This window comes from Haliotis cracherodii, unplaced genomic scaffold (genome assembly GCF_022045235.1).
Source record: "Haliotis cracherodii isolate W230 unplaced genomic scaffold, xgHalCrac1.p SCAF_5, whole genome shotgun sequence".
NCBI classification, from domain to species: Eukaryota; Metazoa; Mollusca; class Gastropoda; order Lepetellida; family Haliotidae; genus Haliotis; species Haliotis cracherodii.
In genome coordinates this window covers 24,324,126-24,334,779 of record NW_027266308.1, presented here as the reverse complement: position 1 = coordinate 24,334,779, position 10,654 = coordinate 24,324,126, and positions in this window count along the sequence as shown.

Below are 10,654 nucleotides of genomic sequence, written 5' to 3'. Positions count from 1 at the left end.
CTTTGTATGTTTTACACTTACTTTTTACTTTTCATAATGAACACACTTGTATGAAGTAGTGAACTGACATCCTCATCATGTTTGTATACATTATCTGTTATATTTGATGCTCTTTTACCAACGTTGGTGGTTTATGGAGTATAAACGAATCCGAATCTGAAACTATCTATGTTTGGTACTGCACTGCATTTCATGAATTACTTCCCATAGTTTCGGTACATTTTCTCGCCACTAATGCTACTCAACCGATAATATTCCTTTCTTACTAGGCACTATCGCGCTAGTCCAGCGCATTTTCGTGCCACATTCGAGCCACATTCCGCCAACGGAGAGCACGGGTGGCCCAGTCGTCTAAGGCGCCGCGATTCGCTGTGCAGAGTTGCGTCCCAAGGGCACGCCAGAAACCTATGAGTGTGGGTTCGAATCCCGGTTCGCCCCGATTATGTTTCTCGGTTTGTCAGCACCATAACCGTGGTCGTGGGTTTCACCTTAGTGGTAAACGTCTGAAACCTTTCGGGCTTTCCTCCCACATAAAGCTGACACGCCGTGTTATAACTGGAATACTGTTAAAAGCGGCGTTAAACCCAACTCACTCACCTTCTCGCGGCCACAATTGAAGGCGAGAAAGCGATGTCCCCACTCGGCCACCATACATTTACGACACGACATACTGTATTACTTTCATTGCCCGTTGATTTGGGATTCTTGAGTAATCTGCATTGTTTGGGCTGCAAAGTCATATTATTATGAAATGCTAGGTGATCATTAGGAAAACCTAACTTCACAGCTACTTAGCTGAGGCGATTGTGAACGCAATCACAATCTTTTATAGGCAAAGATGACATGTAAGCTCATAAGCAGCGAATGTTTGGTACATGTCCAGTATTCCTAATATTCCGTACTCAGATTCATTCTGAACACAACGTGAAATAGTCTGGACAGTCTAGTTTTGTTTTTGAGGTTTTCCTGTGATAAACTAGCATGACGTATTTGTATGATATGGTGACTGGTGCTTGATGTGTATACAGCGATCCAGAAGAGATTGTCCCTTCCGACGTCTGCGCGTGCTGTACATATAAAGTCTTTCTAAATGTTGTTTCTTCACCACCAGGATCCGTAAATCGTTCACGGTTGTCTGACTACTGAAGTGGTCATGGTCGAAACTCGGGTTTATATTATGTATGTGTTTAACTTGCATATGTACTGATGCATAGGTTCTATTTGATAATTATCTCCTTATCATAATGCTAGTATGGGCACTTTCCCGACACTCAGAGCTGCATCAAGCAAAATGTCCTATTTCAAACAGACCCGCGAAGATCGGGGGTAGAAAAGATCTTCAGCAACCCATACTTGCCGTAAAAGGCGACTATGCTTATCGTAAGAGGCGACTAACGGGATCGGGTGGTCAGGCTCTCTGGCTTGTTTGATGCATGTCATCGTATCCCAATTGCGTAAACCGATATCAATTGCTGAGCGCAGCGTTAAACAAACAAACAAACAAACAAATATTTCAAACAAATATTGTTCACAAACCGGCCGAAACGGACGTAAAATCTTCAGTTCTGCCATGTTTGAAAACTAGATATTCGTAAAAAGCGAAGTGGTAGTGTCTTCTGTTATCACTGGACTGACAACATGCTTATGCCAAGGTTGTTGTAAGTATGATTTAACATCATTCTGCACATTGCCTGAAGTTGGCGATGCATGTTAACTAGATTATGACAGCACTCCAGGTGATAGTTTTACATATGAGTACAGTACTGGTCATTATCAGAACTGGCGAGTACCAAATATATTTTGTCAAACCATAAGTAGCGCACTGATCGTTTGAAGAATTGACGGGTACTGGTATGATATTGCGCCGCTATCAGTCAAAGACCTTGTGTTGTGCATTCGGATTTTGGTGCCAAACTATCATATGAGAGAATTCGGGAGGGTCGTTATTAGCCAATGACAATGCAGGATGAAGGGAAAAATCCATTTGCTGCTGACACGAAATGACGTATTCCAGAAGTGGAAGGTAATGTCCAATACGGTAAACATAAGTTTAACGATGTTTTGAAGAATGTTTTTGACAATAAATAGTCTGGGACAATTATTCATGAGAGAATAGTATTGTTTCCCCGCGAATTTGATAGGTAGTAATTTGCAATCAGACCGTATTTGACTAGTTTTCATCCGTAGATTATTTGTTTGTTGTTTAACGCCGTATTCCATCTAAGTGATGGCAGTCTGTAAATAGGTCTTCAGCAACCCACGCTTGCCGTAAAAGGCGACTATGCTTGTCGTTACGGGCGACTAACGGGATCGGGTGGTCAGGCTCGCGGACTTGGTTGATGCATGTCATCGTATCCCAAATGCGTGGATCGACACTCATGATGTCAATCACTGGATTGCCTGGTCCAGACAGACCGCCGTGATATAGTTGGAATATTGCTGAGTGCGGCATTAAACAAACAAATACACAAACAAAACCAGCTTCACGTTTATTTCATAACATTTTGATAACATTTTCATTTAAACACGAAAAGTGAATATTTTCTAACGCACACGATTTCAACACACAAAGCATGTATTAGCAAGAAAATATGAAAATAAGATATCTGTAGTTACACAGTTAACTAACTGTATATCTAACCAACGGTGTATTAGGTTGAAGAAACGATGAGTACACAATATCGCCGCGTTAACTATCATGTGTGGGTGTGGTAACCAGTCGCCTGTCTGCAACGACCTTCATCCTAGACACATTGATCCTGGTTGTATATCGCATGTCGGTATGTTCTCGGGATATTTTCAAGGTGTACACATTGTAAAAGCACTCTTACGCAATGCCATATGTGTTTCACGGGCAGTTTACTTTGTCTGAAAATGAATACCGTGATAGATTTGAGTAAATGTCACAGGGATTAAATAACTAAACTATTACATAACAACCCATGTACATGAAAGCATAAAGTATGCATGGTTATTTTGCATAACATTTTAATTTTTAAAACTGTTTGTTTATGTAAGGTTTGTTTGATTTCCAAAACTAAATTTATTTGTATAAAAAAGTTCTATTAATGAATACATTTCTGCAGTTTCTAGCAGCAATAGGCTACGCATTTGGACAGAAAGGAAATCTGTTTGGTTAGCTCAATATCATTAAAAAAAACCTAAGGATGACATGTTCGTGTTATTTTCTTAACAGAACAGTCAATTGGGAGATAAACCCACTGTTTTGAAATTTGATGAAGTCCTAATGTGGATTCCAGCCGAACCCTTTAGCGCGAGGTTTCAAATAAATAAATAAATAAATAAGGGGTCTAGTAGTCTACTCTGCAGTGGGACTACATCAAATTTAAAAAAGTAGGTTGATCTCCATTCCGCCATGTCGACAAGACCGCCATGAAAATGGTACTTTTTGAACGCGTACTTACACATGAGGTACCAAGATCCGCTATCTTAGAACAATCCGAAATGTGGTCACAGGTAGTAACAAATACTACTAAAGTTCAAAATTCAATTATTCATTGTATTTACTAGTTCAAAATGTGGTTTGAAACACATAGTATTTCGAAAAAAAATTGACAAATAATCAACCAAACTGAGTAAAAAAATATAGGTTTTAATAAAATCGCAACTTGTTGCATATTTGCACTGTTTGGTCTGGTCATTTCTTGTAATTCAGTGGGACAAGTCATTTCTTGGAAATCAACAATGAAATCTCCCATTGTCGGGTTGGCAGGTTCTAGAAATAAAACGAATTTATTTCTCCTACAAAATGTATGACTTAACATTCTGTTACTTACTTTAAATGTGTAAGTCTTATTAGTCAGCTCGCATTTACCCCCGGCAAATAATACAAATTCAACAAACATGACTCTCCAACTTGAACTGGGATGTGGTGGGACAAGTCACCACTGTCAATGGCTGCCAATGTTGTTGTTGACAGTCTCCGTGCCTCTGACAAGTTTCATGACGCAAGATGACAACCCCTATCTATGATGTCGTTAAACATTTACATGTAGATTTACTGGGAATGAGACTGCTGGTGCAACGTGATTGGCAATGGAACTGGAACATGACTGAACTGCCGCTTTGAAGGCATTTGCTGGCATTGTAGCCTATGACACGAGCTGACCACGAGCTGGCATTGTAGCCTATGACACGAGCTGACCACGAGCTGCCATTGTAGCCTATGACACGAGCTGACCAAGAGCTGGTATTGTAGCCTATGACACGAGCTGACGACGAGCTGGCATTGTAGCCTATGACACGAGCTGGCATTGTAGCTAAGACACGAGCTGACCACAAGCTAGCATTGTAGCCTATGACACGAGCTGACCACAAGCTGGCATTGTAGCCTATGACACGAGCTGGCCACGAGCTGGTATTGTAGCCTATGACACGAGCTGACCACAAGCTGGCATTGTAGCCTATGATACGAGCTGACCACGAGCTGGTATTGTAGCCTATGATATGAGCTGGCATTGTAGCCTATGACACAAGCTGACCACGAGCTGGTATTGTAGCCTATGACACGAGCTGACCACGAGCTGGCATTGTAGCCTATGACACGAGCTGACCAAGAGCTGGTATTGTAGCCTATGACACGAGCTGACCACGAGCTGTCATTGTAGCCTATGCCACGAGCTGACCACGAGCTGGCATTGTAGCCTATGACACGAGCTGACCACGAGCTGTCATTGTAGCCTATGACACGAGCTGAACCCAAGCTGTCATTGTAGCCTATGACACGAGCTGACCACGAGCTGGTATTGCAGCCTATGACACGAGCTGGCATTTTAGCCTATGACACGAGCTGACGACAAGCTAGCATTGTAGCCTATGACACGAGCTGACCACAAGCTGGCATTGTAGCCTATGACACGAGCTGACCACAAGCTGGCATTGTAGCCTATGACACGAGCTGGCCACGAGCTGGTATTGTAGCCTATGACACGACCTGACGACAAGCTGGCATTGTAGCCTATGACACGAGCTGACCACAAGCTAGCATTGTAGCCTATGACACGAGCTGACCACAAGCTAGCATTGTAGCCTATGACACGAGCTGACCACGAGCTGGCATTGTAGCCTATGACACAAGCTGTCCACGAGCTGGTACTTCCGGTGACGTAATCCGCCTCGGAGTAGAGAACGTTCCAAACACAGGAGCACTCGGTATCTATTTCAAACACTGTGATGATGGCACAGTACATCTTGTAATCTCATCATCGAAGCAGTCAGGGTTTCGACGTCAAAATCGTCTCCAAAATATCAGATATCAAACGTACCGTTTAAAGAGGTTTAAAGGAAAAAAGATACTTCTTGTTAACCAAACAGAACCAAGCATTCTTCAGTGTCATGGTAGAGTCTCTCTTACAGACACCGGAGCATATACACTCTTCAAAAAAAAGAAATGCACAAGTAGTATGTAGTTCATTGAACCTGACTACACAAAAAATCCGGAATATAAATAGGATATATGTTATTGGAAAATGTAGGTGGCCTGATATTCGACAAAAGGTGCGTCAAAACGCAGCCATTGTCGATTTGCAATGTCTTAAACGGCATTGTTTTCACACTTGTTCAAAAATGGCATGGAGGAAAACAGTAAAGCAAAATGCACGTGCATGTAATGGCATTCGTAACTCGTGGTAGTGGCTATAACAAGGCAAGCATAAGCCAATAATTTGTCATTCAATTGTCAATATTTTATTAAAGTTCGAAAATGCCGAGACTCAGCGCTGCCGATCGGAATATCGCCATTGGACGTATCCAAAGAGGGGAATCGAAGTCTTCTGCTGCACGCCATTTCAACGTCCACAGCAGCACCATTTGCCGCCTTTGGAACCGATACACACAGTTCGATTCCACTGCAGACCGTCCGACCAAGAGTTACCACCCCTGCACAGGATCGCTACATACGACTTTTCCACCTACGTCATCGCAATGCCACAGCTACGGAGACTACAGGACTTATCTCTGGTTTGAGGAGGATATCGGACCAGACTGTTGGAACCATCTTCGCGAGGTTGGAATCCGACCCAGGAGACCAGTTATCGCCCCTTTTTTGCAACAGATCCATCGACAGGGACGCTTGCGTTGGTGCCATACCTTACAGCCTTGGAATTTGAGAAATGGAGACGAGTGTAGTTTAGCGATGAATCACAATTTCTTCTTCACCGGCGAGTTGGAAGACAACGTATTTATCGTCGTCGAAATAAACGTTTTCCCCCATATTGTGTACGTGAATTCGACAATGGCCGGGGGAGGGGCATATCCTACACCACGAGATCTGATTTGGTTGTGGTTCAGGGAAGTTTGACAGCAAATCGCTACATGAATCAAATTCTTCAACCTCACCTTCTTCCAATCATTGACCGCCAGAGGGAGCTGTTTCAATAGGACAACGCTCAACCGCACACAGCTCGTGTCACGGTAGACCACCTTCATAATGCCAACATCAACGCCTTGCCCTGGCCGTCGAGATCTCCAGATCTCAACCCAATCAAACACCTCTGAGATGAACTCGATCGACGTGTACGTCAACGTCAGAACACACCGCAGACACTCCCATACCTGGCCAACGCGTTACAAGCAGAATGGCGCAGAATTTCACAGGACACAGTGTGTGAGTTGGGTTTAACGCCGCTTTTAACATTATTCCAGTTATATCACGGCGTGTCAGCCTAATGTGGGAGGAAAGCCCGAAGTAATGCAGGCCTCAGACGTTTACCACTTTGGTGATACCCACGAGCACGGGTATGGTGCTGACAAACCTAGAAACATAATCGGGGCGAACCGGGATCAGAACCCACAATCATAGGTTTCTGTCGTGCCCAAGGGACGCAACTCTGCACAGCGAATCGCGGTGCGTTAGACGACTGGGCCACCCGTGCCCCCCGCAGGACAGAATTCGTACAGCCCCTTCTCTATCAGCTTATACTCATCCACTTTTCTATCAGCCTATACCCATCGTCTCCTCGATCAGACTTTTCTTACCCCTTCTCTATGAGCCTATACTCATCCACTTCTCTATCAACCTTTATTCATCCATTCTCAATCAGCATTATACTGAACCCATTCTCTATCAGTCAATACTCATTCCGTTCCAGCTCTGGGAAATATAGATGTGAAGGTTCCTGTGAAGAATTCTTTTTATTTTACCCTCATACATAACCGTATTTCAGGGACTAGTCAAGATAACAGCCTCCAAGGCACGGTCTAACCTCTCATGGCGATTTGTGGGAGCCCCAGTTTCGATTCGACAAGGGACAACTCTGCACCTGAACAGTAAATATCTGAAGGTAATGTAAATGACAACATAAATAAGCCTGGATAACTAAGAAGGATGTATAGTAAACTCTCGACAGCTTGCATGTATTAAGTACAACAGAACCAAATACAAAACATTGCAGCATTTTTCTGCAGGCATCAAAGTGACTAGATATTCAGTGTTGATGACAAAAGACAAAATATTCGTCAATTATCTCTAATAGCCATCTGCAGACAAAGTGATGCCCTTTCCTTTGTCACTGTTTTCAGGTGGGAGCGGAGTTCAAGAGGGAAAGAACCTCCTCGAAGACGATCCAAGGTCATGAAAACCTTCAACTGTCACAACTAAGGAACATGTTGATAACATACATGATATGATTTTTGATGATCGACGTCACTCAGTCAGTACAATAGGCATCTCTCGCGAGAGAACATTCTGATATTCTGACTGCACATGACATGTTTCAGCACATTGGGTACATTTTGAAGCAGACCCTAAGGATTAAGTCAAGTGATTTCAGCACCTTATCTATGAGAAATAAAAGAGAAATTGTTTTTATTAATAAGTCGTGATAGAAATATATAGCGATGTCATCATGTTGTGTTTGTAACACAAGATATTAGAGATTAAATTTTACTTCTATTTTCTGATATTATAATGTTTTCATACTCTGTTAATGGTCTACAGAAACAATTGAATGGATTACATTCTTGTTGTAGTAGATGTGGATTGGAAGTTAATTTGTCAAAGAAAAATGTAATTGTTTTTAGAAATGGAGGTATCATTGCCAAAAATGAAAAATGGACATTTATCATTCAACTAAAGCATTTATCCATGATATAAGCATATGAAATATAAACAAGTATGTCATTCCCCAATGAAATAAGTATGCAAATTAGATATGCAAATCAGATAACCGGAAGTCTGACTTTTTTCGCACACATACTTTAGACATTCCTAAACCTGTCAATCAGTGGTCTATCCGCTATCGTATTTGGAAAAACAAACTTTCCTCTCTCATGAAAAACATCGAAACGACTCACAAATCACTCTGCGCGCAAACACCATGTGCAAAAGTTGAATGACAATAATGTTCCGCCAAATCATATAATGCAGATAAGAGGCCACAAAAACATCCATTCTGTGAACAATTACTGCCATATTAATCGTGACGAGCACACGAAACACTCCATCCCACGCTGTGACATCCCAGCTTGTTGATGAAACTCCCGTCATGCAGAGCGGCCCCTCGCGTTAATGTGCAAATCGACAGTTAACAACACAGTCAGCGGTCTCAAATAATATATGTTTCTGGTGGTGTCAACACTATGGTTGCTGGCAACATTTCTGGTGGAAACATAACGATTAATCTCGTTAAACCTCTAAGCCCGGTCCCAGTCAAAAGACGCCGGATTGTCATTGACAGTGATAGTGACACCGACTAATGCATTATCTACCTTGACCTCTCCTCCGCGAGACATTCTTTAAGTGATATATTATCAGATTACACAGAATCGTTGTTGTTACCGTTAATAAAGTTTCAATTATCCTGCAAAAGTCTGTTCAAGTATATAATCCGAGAAACTGTTTTTTCTCAGAGAATGAATATGCCTTAAAGGAGTTAAGAGGTTGTTTATTTTGGTTCACAGTAACTTCACACGGCAGTGGAAAACATGTATCACTACGCACGATCACTACGTAAGATTTCGACAAGTTGCTGATGTTAATGTTAATGCATTTATTCCTTAAAAGGGAAGCAAAAATGTGAAAATGATGAATAGAATTCATCAAAGGTGTTTTTTAATATGGGAAATATCAACCTCGTCCGGTTAATCGGTATTTGCCTCACCAAAGGCTCGGCAAATACCGATTAACTAAGACTCGGTTGATAGGTCCGATTAAAAAAACAACTCGTGATGAACCTCTATAAATTAATATCGCCTTAAAAATTGTTACTTATTATTAATATTTAGGTTTGACGTTATAATCTAAACTATCATGGTCACTAGCATCGCAGGCATCAAAAACAATTATACCTATCTATATTTTTTTCAAGCAAAATATACATGTATCCTTTTCTACAGCTTGTACTATATTTGACGGCAAAATCGCGCCAAGCTTGCTACATGGAGCGGAATATGGGGCGTAAAATATAATGACGCTATTGAAAAAGTACATTCATCCTACTTTAAGCGCTTTTAATGGTTGGAAATTATGCTTTCAACAAAGCTATTATAGGTGAAACAGGACGTTATCCCATTCATGTATTAAGTTCACTTCGAATGACAAAATATTGGTTAAAATCACTGAGGATGGAGCCGCAAAGATATCCTCACCAATGTTATAAACTACCGAAAGCTCCCGATGACAAAGGCAAAACGATTTGGGTGTCCAATGTCAGATATTTATTATTTTCATGTGGCTATTCATGATCATTTGTGTGGATAACCCCAAATATAGGGGATACAAATTTGTTGTCATACTCTTTTAAACAAAGGTTACAGGTTATGTATTAGTCAAAACTGGCATGATAGTATATCTTCTTCTCGTTTCTTCAGCCTATACAAGGATATCAAGTCTGCTATAGAACCAGAGCAGTATATAAGTATGTAAGATGATAAATCGCTTGTTAGGGCATTATGTAAATTCAGAGTGTCATTACACAATTTCAGTGTAAATTTTAGACGTAGATGTGAAAAAGGGACGTTGAAATGGGTTTCTGTAAAAACTGCCAATTAGGAGGAACTGAGGATTGGACAAAATATGATAAAGTGACCTATCTCGTTCATACGATTTTCTAGATTTCAGATTTGGAACACCCTTTCGGTAATTGTAAGAAATCCCTGATAAAAATGGAATGTCTGAATCCGGATATATCATAAGCATTTGTTTATGAATCAAATGTGTATAGCAGGTATATAGAAATAGACACATTGCGTACAGATAACATATGGGATGTAAATTATGCCGGTTTTATAAGACTAGCGCACTGAGATACCAGGCCGCAGTTTAACATTGATTCCCCAGACACACCATACTGTTGTGTCCCTACCCGTGCAGATCCGGGTGAGAACAGGTCTCCAGCAACCCATGCCTGTCGTAAGAGGCGACTATGATTGCCATAAGAGGCGACTAACAGGATCTCAATCTCATGAAATCTTAGTGCTCTCTACCGCTACGATGGGTTAGAATGCTTGCCGTAAATGGCGACTATGCTTGTCGTAAGAGGCGGCTAAGGGGATCGAGTGGTCAGGCTCGATGACTTGGTTGATGCATGTCGTATCCCAAAGGCGTGGATCGATGCCCATGATGTCAATCACTGGATTGTCTGGTCCAGACTAGATTATTTACAGACCGCCGTCATGTAGCTGGAATATTGCTGAG